The following is a 13,253-nucleotide window of genomic DNA, read 5'->3' as shown; positions in this document are numbered from 1 at the left end:
GATCTAATGGGAGATGAGAATCCGTCAAAATCCTAGAGGAGAGCACAGGCAACAACCTTCTTGAACTTGGCCCTAGTAACTTCTTGCAAGATACACCTATGAAGGCAAGGAAAACAAAAGCAAAAATGAACTATTGGGACTTCATCAAGATAAAAACCTTCTGCATAGCAAAGGAAACAGTTAACAAAACTAAAAGGCAACCTACAAAATGGGAGAAGATATTTGCAAATGATATATCAGATAAAGGGCTAATATCCAAGAGCTATAAGAAACTTATCAAACACCCAAGAAACAAACAGTCCAATCATGAAATGGGCAAAAGACATGAACAGAAATCTCACAGAGGAAGACATAGACATGGCTAACAAGCACATGAGAAAATGCTTCGCATCGCTTGCCATCAGGGAAATACAAATCAAAACCACAATGAGATACCACCTCACACCAGTGAGAATGGGGAAAATTGACGGGAAACAACAAGTGTTGGAGAGGATGTGGAGAACAGGGAACCATCTTGCACTGTTGGTGGGAATGTGAACTGGTACAGCAAATCTTGAAAACAGTGTGGAAGTTCCTCAAAGAGTTAAAAATATAACTATTGACCCAGCAATTGCACTACTGGGTATTTACCCCAAAGATACAGTTGCAGTGAAACACTGGGACACCTGCATCCCAATGTCTATAGCAGCAATGTCCACAATAGCTAAACTGTGGAAGGAGCCATGATGTACTTCAACCGATGAATGGATAAAGAAGATGTGATCTCTATACACAATGGATTATTATTCAGCTATCAGGATGGATACCTACCATTTACTTTGACATGAATGGAACTGGAGGGTATTATGCTGAGTGAAATAAGTTAATCAGAGAAAGACAATTATCATACAGCTTCACTCATATGTGGAATATAATAAGAAATAGTGAAAAAGACCATAAGAGAAAGGAGGGAAGCTGAGTGGGGAAAAATTAGAGAGGAAGAAAAACCACGAGAGATCTTTAACTCTGGGAAACAAAGGGTTGCAGAAGGAGAGGTGGATTGGGGGACATGTTAACAGGCATTAAGGAGGGCACATGATGAGACGAGCACTGGGTGTTATACTATATATTTGCAAATTCAATTTAAATAATATATATATATATAAAAGAAAAACAAGAGAACTGGGCAAAAAAATCTGTCTATATCATGCCATCTTTAGATATATGTTATAGTCGAAATCATTTATGGATACATACATTAACAAAGTTTATTTTAAAAATAATAAAATTCATATACTTAATCTAATCCTATAGCAAATGAATCTTTTACTTTGGATCTTGAAGCAAGTGCTTGTTTTGGATTCTTTAATATTTTATTTCAGATTTTTGAATCAGTATTTGTGATATTAGCCTATAATTAGTCTGTAATACTCCTTTTCTATGGTTATCAGATTTATATCAATGTTATATTTGCTTCATAAATAATTTAAATATTTGTGTTCATAGGTTAGAACAATTTATTTAGCGTTAGAATTATCTGTTCTTTGAAGATTTGGTGGAACTCACCTATGAAAGCATTGAGGCCTGAAGCTTTGTGTGTGTGTGTGTGTGTGTGTGTGTGTGTGTGTGTGTGTGTGTTGGGGTGTAGAATCTGGATGATTTTCTATATTTGTTTTATTAAAATTAATCTATTTTGGGCACCTGGGTGGCTCAGTTGGTTGAGTGTCTGCCTTTGGCTCAGGTCATGATCCTGTGCTGTGTTCCTGGTTCGGGGGAGTCTGCTTCTCCCTTTCCCTCAAATAAAGGGAAACACTTCTGCTCTCTCTCAAATAAATAAATGAAATCTTTTTAAAAATTTATCTATTTAAACTTTAATTTCCTGATAAATTATCTATTTCACTTTTTCTTTAGTAATGGTAGTCAATTTTAAGATTTCCTCTGTCAGTTGTTTTATACACACATGCTTCTATTCTTTCTCAATGTTAATGGTTTATTTATTTGTTAATGTATTAATTAGAGGTGATTTCTTTCTCCTTTAAAAACATAATTAGTTTCTGATTGTGTGTTCAAACCTCTTCCCTTTTACTTTTTTTTTTAAAGATTTATTTATTTATTTATGATAGACATAGAGAGAGAGAATGGCAGAGACACAGGCAGAGAGAGAAGCAGGCTCCATGCAGGGAGCCCGATGTGGGACTCGATCCTGGGACTCCAGGATCGCACCCTGGGCCAAAGATAGGCGCCAAACTGCTGAGCCACTCAGGGATCCCCTCTTCCCTTTTACTTACGTAAGAATTACTTTTTTGTTATTTTCCTATATTTTTAATTAGAAAGGTAAGTTATTCATGTTCCATCTTTTACTTAAAATGAAGAATTTTAGAAGGTTCAAGAATGTGGAAGGAAACAAGTTTGTTTCTGATGTGAAATTCTTGGTGGAAGAAATGACTACAGGACTATTAAGTACAAGAATGTCTAATACATTATTTATTAAATAATTAATTTAGTTTGTTAGATTGACTAAGTTGTAACCTCCTCTGTGACTCTCAAATCCTCAGTAAATGTCTCTACATTTAATTGGCGTATGTATTAGTGTTTTGGAAAAAGCATGTTAAATGTCACTTAAGGATATTAAATTCCATGGTCGGTATGTCAGAGGGCAGAGGGAGGCAAAGAAATTAAAACGATAGATAAACTGCAGAGGAAGTATTCTGAAAGAACAGAAACCAGAAGGGGGGGAAATCATGGGAATTCACCAAAATGTTGAGAGCTGAGCATTGGACTTTGCACAATAATTAAGATAGAGGATGGAAGGATTTTTACTTGATTATTAAAAGTACTTGGTGACCTCGTGAAGACATCTAGGTTACTAGGTCATGCCTTGCACAAACCCTTCACTGTCTCCAAAATGGGAAGTGTTATTTATGTTTCTATATTCGTGGTGTTGAGATTAAAAGTCCATAAAAAATCTAATCCTGGCAATCTTGCCACCAATTCCACATTCTCTTAGTAGATGTCTGAGCTATCTCCTGCCAACTACAGGAGACTAAGGGACATTGTAAACTACATGAGAAATTATCATTTATCAGTAATTCTGAGGAGATTCCATATAATTGGGAGTTTAAAAGAGGCTCTTTGGTAATAGCAAAGTAGAAAAGTACTGGTGTATTTTTCTTCTAATTACTCATATCTCAGTTCAGTTATTTAAAAAAAAAGAAAATAAATGCTGTCTCTCTGAGCCTATATACAGTTTTTCTACTTATCGATGTCCTGTTTTATCCTCCTCAGTATTAGTTCCTATTAACATCCTATATCCCTACATGATATGTGGAAATAAAGATCTGATCTGTCAGAGGGGCTAATTGCAATTAGCCTAACAAGCATCACCCACTGTCCTCTCTGCTGCTTCCTCTTGGCCCCAGCTCTTAGGCATTAGTTGCTTGCACAAGATTGTTCCAAAGCCATCGCCAGAAAGGTAAGCCAACTAGTACTTGGTTCCAGAGGCTTGATACTACCCAATGCTTCTTGCAATAAATCACTGCTCAGTATCTCTGATGGGCCTGCTACCATGCAGGTCATCTCCCTTCCTGACCTTACCTCAAGTCAAGACATGGAACCCCTGCAAGCCTCTGACAAAGGAACAGGCATTGCTCCAAACCCATTTTCCTGCACCATAATTCTCCCAAACACATTTTTATACTTCTCCTAATTTGCAACTAACTCATATCCAACCCCTCTGGATATACTTTCGAGGTCATTTCTTCCACATTTGTATGCACAGGAAAGTGTAATTACCTTGAATCCTAAGTTCTTAGAGATGTATATCTAGTGCCTAGGTATTTCAGTTGGTGAACGCCTTTTCTTTGGCCACAAATCCAGGCTGATCTCAAATTTGTTCTTTCTTTTCACTAGGAAAAATTTAGTTGCATTTTAGGAATGAAGTCTGTTTTATAAGAATCCAGTCTTGAATTGTAGTTCTAGCTCTATTATGGATGTGGAATATGATTTTAACTGTCTTTAAAAAGAGCATTAAAACCTGATGGGTACCAAGGTCTGCTTCCACTGTGAGATCTCCCCATCAGCAGGACATTCCATGGGATCTGCATGCTAAGTGGCATTGTTCTCCTGAGAACTTAGACCTAGGACAAAGTCAAGGATGATAGAGATACTGGATGAGTGTGTCCTGGTCCTCTTTCTTCACTGCATTAGCTGTTCACACTAAACCAGACAGGATCTCAGAACAAATGAGGTAGGACTGACGAATCTACCCTACCATGCTGCCAGCAAATTCTAGCAAAGGCTTACCCACTGCAACCCTGCACAGGACCAGTGGAGGCAGGGTGTAATTGAATACAACATTCTTTTGGAATGCGCAGGTAGGTTCCTGTAGAACAATGCTGTGGTCCATTATTCACCACTCAGCATTTTCCTTTATTAGTAAAGAAGCACAGTTACTTCTGAGCAAGAATATGTTGGAAAAAGGTTCTCCAGAGATTAAGATGCTGTAACCCCAACACTGACCAGATTTTCACTGTTGAAATCTTACCCACGCTTCAAGGCTGAGCTCAGGAAGTTAGTCATGGCTATTCATTGATTCCATCTTTCTTTGAATTCCTATATTGTTTTTTTCTATAAACAGTTTATTTTTATATAAATTATAGTCTGATTTAGATTATTTAGATATTTCAGGGATTAATTAATTTAGTTTCATTCTCTAGACTACCAGTTCTTTAGGGCAGGTAGGATATGCTATCCTTCAGCAATCCTTCCTCTTCCCATACACATACCTCTTAGCAGAGTGATTATGATTAGGCAGTGTTTGGTGTGTACATGTTGAGTTATGCTAGGTTGAATGACTGATTGTCCATTGTGACCACTCACCAGACTGATGAGAGAGGGCGTCCTTCTGGGGAAAATTAGTCAAGCCACTGGAACAAGTCTGTCCCAGATAAAATTACTTTCTTACTCATGTGGAGCTTTTTTTCCCCATCTCAACCATTACGGTAGGTGTGTGGTGGTATTTCATATAGTTTTCTCTGATGGCTAATGAGTATGATATGTTCTTATGTCTATCAGCAATAGTATTCTCTTATGAAGAATCTCTTCATGATTTTTGCCCATTTTTAAGGGTCATCTGTGTTTCCTCTAATTAGCATTCTAGATATAAGCTCTTTTTAGATATGTGTATTGCACATCTGGGTTATATTTCACTCTTAATGGAGTATTTTTTGATAAACACACAGAAGTTCTTAATTATAATTTAACATCTTTTTTGCTTGTTTTCCTTTTTAAAAATCTTGCATAAGTCTTTGGGAAATCTTTCTCTATTTTAAGATCATGAAAATGTTCTTCTGTGTATGCCTCTTAAGTGCTTTATTCACTGGTTTTAAGATTGAGTCTGCAATCCACCCAGTATGGCCATTTTTTTGTTATGGTTTATGGTGAAGGTAAGGATCAGACTTGCCTGACAGTATGGAAATGTCTCTGACTTGCAGGTCCATAGTCTCCACATAGATGTCTGACTGTCTCAGCAACATATATTAAAAGAATATTAATTTTCCCACTGTACTGAGTGATGCTTATATCATAAATTAAGTGATAATATACTCACATATCTAATTCTTGGTTCTATTTTGTTCCGTTGGTCAGAATATCTATCCTCATACCACCAATTTACTGCTAAACAAGTATTGCTTTACAATAGACCTTGATATCTACAAGAATTATTTGGTTTTGCTCTTCAAAATTACCTTGATTATTCTTTGTCCTTTATATTTCTATATGAATTTTAGACTTGTCAGTTTTACAACCTTCCGGGAGTTTGATTGGTATTGTTTTGAATCTGTAGATTAATATGGAATGATGGCCCTGCTTTCGTGCTGCCCTGTTTCATATAAACAAACCTTTAGAAAAGACAGTTTAAAGCAGAGGCACTGCACATATTTGTTTATAGGCCCATTAGTACACCAGGACTGTGAGCTCATTAAGATAAGCAGACAAAAAAACCATGTGGCTTTATAAACAGCTTGTGCTGACTGTACATGGCTGTCCAAGACCCTGCCTGCTGGCTTTTTACTTTTGTTCTTTTATTTTCTTCATTTGCCAAACCATTAGGGGGATTTGGAGATTGTATTGCTTCAATGAGAACTCTGAATTTGAACCCCAGAGCAGGCCCCCCAAAGCCATTTCAGAATCCCTATTGGAAATATTTCATTGTTGCCGTTGCCTTCAAACCATTTAAAAGCAGTTCATGGTAAAAACAGAAAAAAAGGTCAGCCCAAGCATCAAGGAGCAAGACATATTACAGTTATCTTTAAGAGAGGTAGCAGAAAGAAACTTAACAGAGCATACATACCCTTCCTTGCAAATGATCTTCTGAGCTATGCTCTATACTTTCCCAGATTGTTACTTTTCCCTTGCTAGACTGGCAGATTGCCTGGCCACAAAAATGCATTTGGAACATCACGCAGGCCAAACAAACAGGAGTTAATGGGAATGGAGATGGAGGAGGACCCAGTAGTTACACACTTTTACCCCTAAGGTCTTTGCCCTTGAAAGAGAGGCAGCAAAATGCTTCAGCAATCACATTTGCCCTCCACTCTTCCTGCCTGCAGAACATCCTCACAATGAAAATTTGCACAAGTAATCTCTGCAGGGTACACAGTGCGTGGGCAAGATCTATCTGAATGTAGGGCATAATATTTTACCTCCAACTTTAAATTTTTTTCAAGCATTAGAAGTTGAAATACTTGCATAATGAGTTATCACATAAACTCAGATTCTATCATTAACATTCTATGTTGTACCACATATCTATCCATCTATCTTCACATTCTACCCACCTATCAAATTAGCCTGTTGTTGCTTTACAAAACTAATAATAGACATTAAGGAAACGCCTTTCTGGCAAAATAAAGTAGCAGGGATTGACTAAAACAATGAAAAAGTGGACAAACATGAAATATTTTTAATGATTTTATTTATTTATTCACAAGAGGCACAGAGAGAGAGGGAGAGAGGCAGAGACACAGGCAGAGGGAGAAGCAGGCTCCATGCAGGGAGCCTGATGTGGGGCTTGATCCCAGGTCTTCAGGATCACACCTTGGCCCAAAGGCAGGCGCTCAGTCGCTGAGCCACCCAGGGATCCCCAAACATGAAATATTTTTAAGGCACTCTGGAAGGCAGCATGGAATAATGATCTCTAGGATATATAAAACAAGGAGATGAGCCCTACAGTAGACCTAGGTTACTAACCCAAGGATGTTTCCAGGCTGCAATGCAAAATGACAGAAACCAGACTGAGACTGGCTAAGACTCTGCATTGCAGAGATGGAGCTGACAGTCTGGAGAGATCCAAACAGAGTTCACAGAATTGAGTGCTAGAAAGGAGACAGATGTCCAGAGATGAAACTCCCACAGATCTGCAAAGGGTTCCCCTTGGGGACTTGGCTGAATACTACTCAGTATATACAGGTGAGAAAACTATTCAAGATCACAAAAAGATCCCCCCCTCATTAAGCAAAACAAAACACCTTAAAGTTAAAAGTGCCCAGAACTCACAAAAAGTGAGGAATATGAACTAGTCTTACCAGTCCTACTAGAAAACCTCACTATTCATTCATACGGCATTGGGTACACAGAAGGGTCTTGCCTCTATGGTTGGGAATACTCCGTCCTATGCCCAGAAATTGTGTTCTCTCACCCAGCAAACTTTATAAAGCAAGGCCCAGAAATAATAAAATATTTTCAAGTGGGCAGGCCAGGTGGCTCAGCGGTTTAGCGCCACCTTCAGCCCAGGGCCTGATCCTGGAGACCTGGGATCGAGTCCCAAGTCATGCTCCCTGCATGGAGCCTGCTTCTCCCTCTGCCTATGTCTCTGCCTCTCTCTCTCTTTCTCTGTCTCTCTGTCTCTGTGTCTCTCATGAATAAATAAATAAAATCTTAAAAAAATATTTTCAAGTAACTTAATTGTGATCCAGAACAAAGCTCAAAAATATGTTTGGAATAGAAAACTAACACTCTCAAATATAAAATTCACAATGTCTGCAATCCAATGAAAAAATACTATGCATGAAAAAACACTAAATATTATTCACAATAATGAAAAGAAATAAAGAGTAACCTAAAAGGGGTGTTGTTAATGTGAGACTACCAGAAATAGCAAAGTAAATAGAGCTATTTATAATAGCTGGGTTTCTTCTCCAGAGACTCTTATTAAAGAGAACTGTGTAATCTCCAGTCAATTTTAAAGAAAAGCAATGTTTGCTTCCCTTTGAAGGAAATCTGCCTGCATCTTTTGGGTACTTTGCAACAATATAGTATTGATTCCTCTTCAGTTTTTCTTTGCTGTTTTTGTCTTATTGTGGTGACATTGTGATGGTACTCATTTGGCGATCTCTGTCCCAGCCAGCATAGAAAAGTAGGAAGCTCCTGGTCAGACACCACCACTTTTAAGATTATTGGAGGCCTCCATAGTACTGAAGAGGATACAGAGGTGGCCAGAGAGTCAGCACAACCCACAAAAGGTCCCTTGTACCTAGTAGGAAAGCACAAGGACAGTGACCAACAAGGCTGCATGGGATAATGATGATAAACATGTCATTGTCCACACATCGAACATGCCAACCAGAGGTGGGAATTAGACAATCAGGTTACAATCCAAGTTTTGATGCTATAAACCTGTTTTTTTTTTTAATCTAAAAACTGGCTTCAGAAGTAACTATTTCTCCAGATCAGCATTTGACTTAACAAATTAACTTATACTAAGTGACTAGCAAGGCCTCTGATACATTATAGTCAGTTAATATATATTAGCCTTCCAAAATCCCCTTGGAAACAACCCATCCATTTTTCTTTTGTAGCATTGTCAGGGGGTATAAGTATATACCTGTTAGTAATCAGTGTCAGGAGAAACCAGTGTGTCCTATGCCTCTCTCTGTTCCTGAAATGTACTTCTGATTCTGGAAGCAATGATGAGAGGGATGCATTCATACCTCCTCACAAACAAAGGCCTGGTCTTTCATGATGGCACATATGGGTTTCTGAAAGAGCCAAAACAGCAGGTGAAGTAACTTTAACAAACACCAGGAGATGCTGTGTGATGCTATTTGAAGCCACTAACTAGTGCTAAAGCATAAACTTCCACCACCTGTCTTCAGATGGACAGGCTTCATGATACAATTATACTCTAGCTCATTTTGGGATTGGACTGAGGTTAGACTTTTTTCTAAGAACTTATTTTTTAGAGCAGTTTTAGTTTAACAACACAATCGAGAGGAAGGTACTAAGATTTCTCATATAGCCCTGTCTCTACACATGCAAAGAACTCCCCCTCATTATCAATATCACTCATCAAAGTGGTACATTTTTTAAACCAATAATAAACCTATATTAATACATTATAATCACTCAAAGTCCATAGTTCACCTTGGGGCTCATTCTTGGTGTTATACATTCTGTGCCTTTGGACAAATGTAAAAAGATATGTGTTTATCATCACAGTGTCATATAAAATATTTTCACTACCCTAAAAATCATGTGTTCCGTTTATTCATCCCTTCCCCACCAGCCAACCCCTGACAACCACTGATCTTTTTAATTGTCTCCATAGTTTTGCCTTTTCCAAATATCATATAGTTGGAATAATACAATATTATATACATATGTATACAATCATACAGTAACCTTTCCTGATTGGCTTCTTTTGCTTAGTAATGACTAATTTCTTGATGTCTAGTTTCTTTTTAGTTCTGGGAAATAGTCCATTCTCTAGATGTATGACAATTTGTTTATCCAATTGAGTACTGAAGAACATCTTAGTTGCTTTCAGGTTTCTAGCACCTATGAATAAAGCTCCTATAAAATAAAGCTGCTATAAAAATAAGGTTGCATTTGGGTGCAGGATCTTTGTGGATTATTTTTCAATTCTTTTGGGTAAATACCAAGGAACACAAGTACAGGATCATATGGCAAAAATGTGTTTAGTTTGGTAATGAACCACGAGACTGTTTTCCAAAGTAGCTGTACCATTTTGCATTCCCATTAGTGATGCATGAAAGTTCCACACCTTTGCCAGCATTTCATCTTGTCAGTGTTCCAGATTTTGACTTTTCTTTTTTTAAATAAATTTATTTTTTATTGGTGTTCAATTTGTCAACATACAGAATAATACCCAGTGCTCATCCCGTCAAGTACCCACCTCAGTGCCCGCCACCCAGTCACCCCCACCCCGCCCACCTCCCCTTCCATCACCCCTAGTTCGTTTCCCAGAGTTAGGAGTCTTTCATGTTCTGTCTCCCTTTCTGATATTTCCCACTTATTTTTTCTCCTTTCCATTTTATTCCCTTTCACTATTTTTTATATTCCCCAAATGAATGAGACCATATAATTTGTGTCCGATTTTGACTTTTCTAATAGGTGTGTAGCAGTATCTCATTAGGTCAGACTTTCAAAAGTACCTTTTTTGTGTGTGTATACCTCACTTATTTTCTCTCTCTTACCCTGTTTCCCTTACTCTCTCACAGGTATTTCCTCAGGGTAGTCTCTCAATGAGTTACTTCCACAAGAATTCCTATCTCAAGCTCTAGGAACCTGACCTGAGATTGATAGAGTGACAAAGTCTAGTTCAAAAAGTAAGACTTTCAACAGCTACATGGATATTTCCAAATAGCTCGATGTTTTTGCCTTTAGTAGTCAAAATATCTGGATACTTGTCTGCCAGTGTTTGGCATTCATTTTAAAGAAGCCAAGAAACTGGGGTTTGTTAGACAAATGAATGGTTGGTGTACCAGTATTTCAGGCTTTGAACCTCTCACACTGGAATCTTCTAGCCTCAGGGCTGTAACACCATAGCACATGTTCGATCTAGAAGAATGGTGCTGGGAAATCTATGTATAAGTGTATGAAATCTGTCCCTCCTAACTTGTTCCTCCTCTTCTGGTCTGTATTCCATCCTTCATCCTGGCACCAGATTAATTTTTCTCAGAGCTTCACATAATCAGATATTAAAACTCCATGTGTTTCCTGGGAAAGAGAAGTAACATAAATGTATAAATTTGTGGTCATAAAACAATAGGGTGGGTAATTCCTATAGCAAACTTGTGATGAGCATGCCCTACCTACAGAGAATAAGTTAATTTTTAAATGATAATAAAACACTTTCTTGAGCAAAACATCTGCTCATCCTGAGGTCTGTGATTTTGTGCTCCTACTGTTTTATATCATGACTGTGTTCAAATGTCTGGAATATCTTCTACCTAGCTTTATGGAAGTACCCATATTTATCTGGAATCTGGGCACACAATGTCTTCAATGGTTGACCCCAGCCTACCTTCCCAGTTTTTTCTTCCCTCTGCTTCTATGTATCCTCCAATATTCCTGTTGAACTCTGCTGTTGACTATTCCTCCAAGTAGGCAGCACTTTGTCATCTGATTCTGCTTATGTCATCCTTTTTGCTTGAAATATTCTCTCAATGCTTTGTTTACTGAAATATGACTGTTAGAATCCAGAAGCTGTCTCATCTACATCCTTCAACAATTAGGCTTTTCTAATTCCTCCTACAGAGTGTATTTCTACTTTTCCCTAATATTTACATAGCCCATTAGAGAAAAATTTTATTCACTCCTTGAAGCCATTTTATATATTCTTACCACCAATTTACAAATGAAGAAATTAAAATATTGAAGGCTAAGTGAGTTGACTAAGGCTGTATGGTTATCATCTTAACAAACCACCTTTCTATGAAATTTTACTTGGGCTTGCATACCCAGTATTTGTATACCAAACTCTTCCTTTACTATTGGTTTTATGAGCATGTGCCTTACCTTTCCCATTTTTTTTACAATCCACAGGACTTCTCACAGTGCTTGGATCATAGTAGAAGATCAACGAACACTCAAGATTTGAATAAAGTTTATGCTAAGTAGAATGTGCGTGTGTGTGTGTGTGTGTGTGTGTGTGTGTGTGTGTGTAGGGTGAACAGGGAAAAACATCTACAGCAACCTGGGGTGATCGGAGGGGGCGGGGCTTGTAAGCTTAGAGATGTTTCAGATAACACAGTGTCATTATTTTCCCCAAATTGGGCATTGACAGTTGAAACTGGCATAGCTGGTTCCCCTAAACTTGTTTTAAAAAGTACAAAAACAAAAATATCTTGAATTTCCTCATTGATGGTGACTATCTGCCACCCTCTGGCCATTTCTATCTTTATTTTTTATTTTTATTTATTTATTTTGTATATTTTTTATTGGAGTTTGATTTGCCAACATATAGTATAACACCCAGTGCTCATCCCATCAAATGCCCTCCTCAGTGCCAGTCACCAGTCCCCCCATCCCCCCACCCACCTCCCCTTCCACTGCCCCTTGTTCCTTTCCCAGATATAGGATTCTCTCATGTTTTGTCACCCTGTCTGCCATTTCTATCTTTAACTCACCACTGGATCCACCTCTTTTCTTATCACCTGCTTGCATGCAAACCAACCCTTCAATACAATAGAAGCTTTGCTGATGCCCAGCAATGCCATGATTTCTGGAGTAAAAATGAATCTGCTTTGTAAAAGTTCTTTTTTAAAAAATATTTATTTATTTTTTATTGGAGTTCAATTTGCCAACATATAGCATAACACCCAGTGCTCATCCCATCAAGTGCAAAAGTTCTAAGGAAAAAAAAAAGGCATTGGAAAGATTGTGTGTATGTGTGTTCGGGCTGAACACAAGTGTCTATGCACACCCAATTATCAGGTTTTTTTTCAGAAGACATCAATAACAAAGTTCCACTGTGTTATCAGTGAGATGAGTCCCACATGATGAAATGGTCTCCATAGAAATGATTTATCATGCTTTGCAAAAATAGCTTGTTCTGAACTGAGAAAAAAATGAAATAGTACCTTGAATCCCATGTGACCTCTCCCCACTGCTAATTTAGCCTATGAGCATCTGAGTCATGGTTTGGATAGGAGCACGAATTTAGGAAATAAGCTCTATTCCATACAAGTTCTGTGGAAGAGCCAAGAGATATGCATTCCTGGGAATCTGGGACTTGGTTCCTATCATTTATTTGTTCCTTTTCACCAGAGACCCCAGAGGATGTGAGCTCTCTGGATCTAGACACTGTACCTTAAGAGTCATGATAGCTGTCATTTTTTTGTGTGCATAGCATGCACTGTATAACCATTCTAGATAATTAGCTCATCTAATTCTCATAGGAACCTTAAGTATGAGAGTAGTGTTATTAGGCCCTTTCTTATAAAGAAGCTTCTGTTCAGATTGATTGTGCA

General features: G+C 37.9%; 1 long non-coding RNA gene and 1 pseudogene across 1 annotated transcript; one reads left to right on the top strand and one right to left on the bottom strand.

Annotated features, from left to right (window-relative positions):
* LOC140630482 (dihydrofolate reductase-like) overlaps positions 1 to 9,015 on the bottom strand; it is a 29,430-nt pseudogene extending 20,415 nt beyond the window's left edge.
* LOC140630486 (uncharacterized) lies at positions 3,845 to 11,903 on the top strand. Its single transcript, XR_012028245.1, has 4 exons — positions 3,845 to 4,548; positions 4,861 to 4,979; positions 10,500 to 10,607; positions 11,827 to 11,903. It is a non-coding gene; the product is annotated as an uncharacterized lncRNA (long non-coding RNA).
* The last annotated feature ends 1,350 nt before the right edge of the window (positions 11,904 to 13,253 follow it).

Source organism: Canis lupus, chromosome 3 (assembly GCF_048164855.1).
Source record: "Canis lupus baileyi chromosome 3, mCanLup2.hap1, whole genome shotgun sequence".
Taxonomy (NCBI): domain Eukaryota; kingdom Metazoa; phylum Chordata; class Mammalia; order Carnivora; family Canidae; genus Canis; species Canis lupus.
Note: the sequence above shows the minus strand (reverse complement) of the source record. Positions and strands in the feature narration are given on the sequence as shown.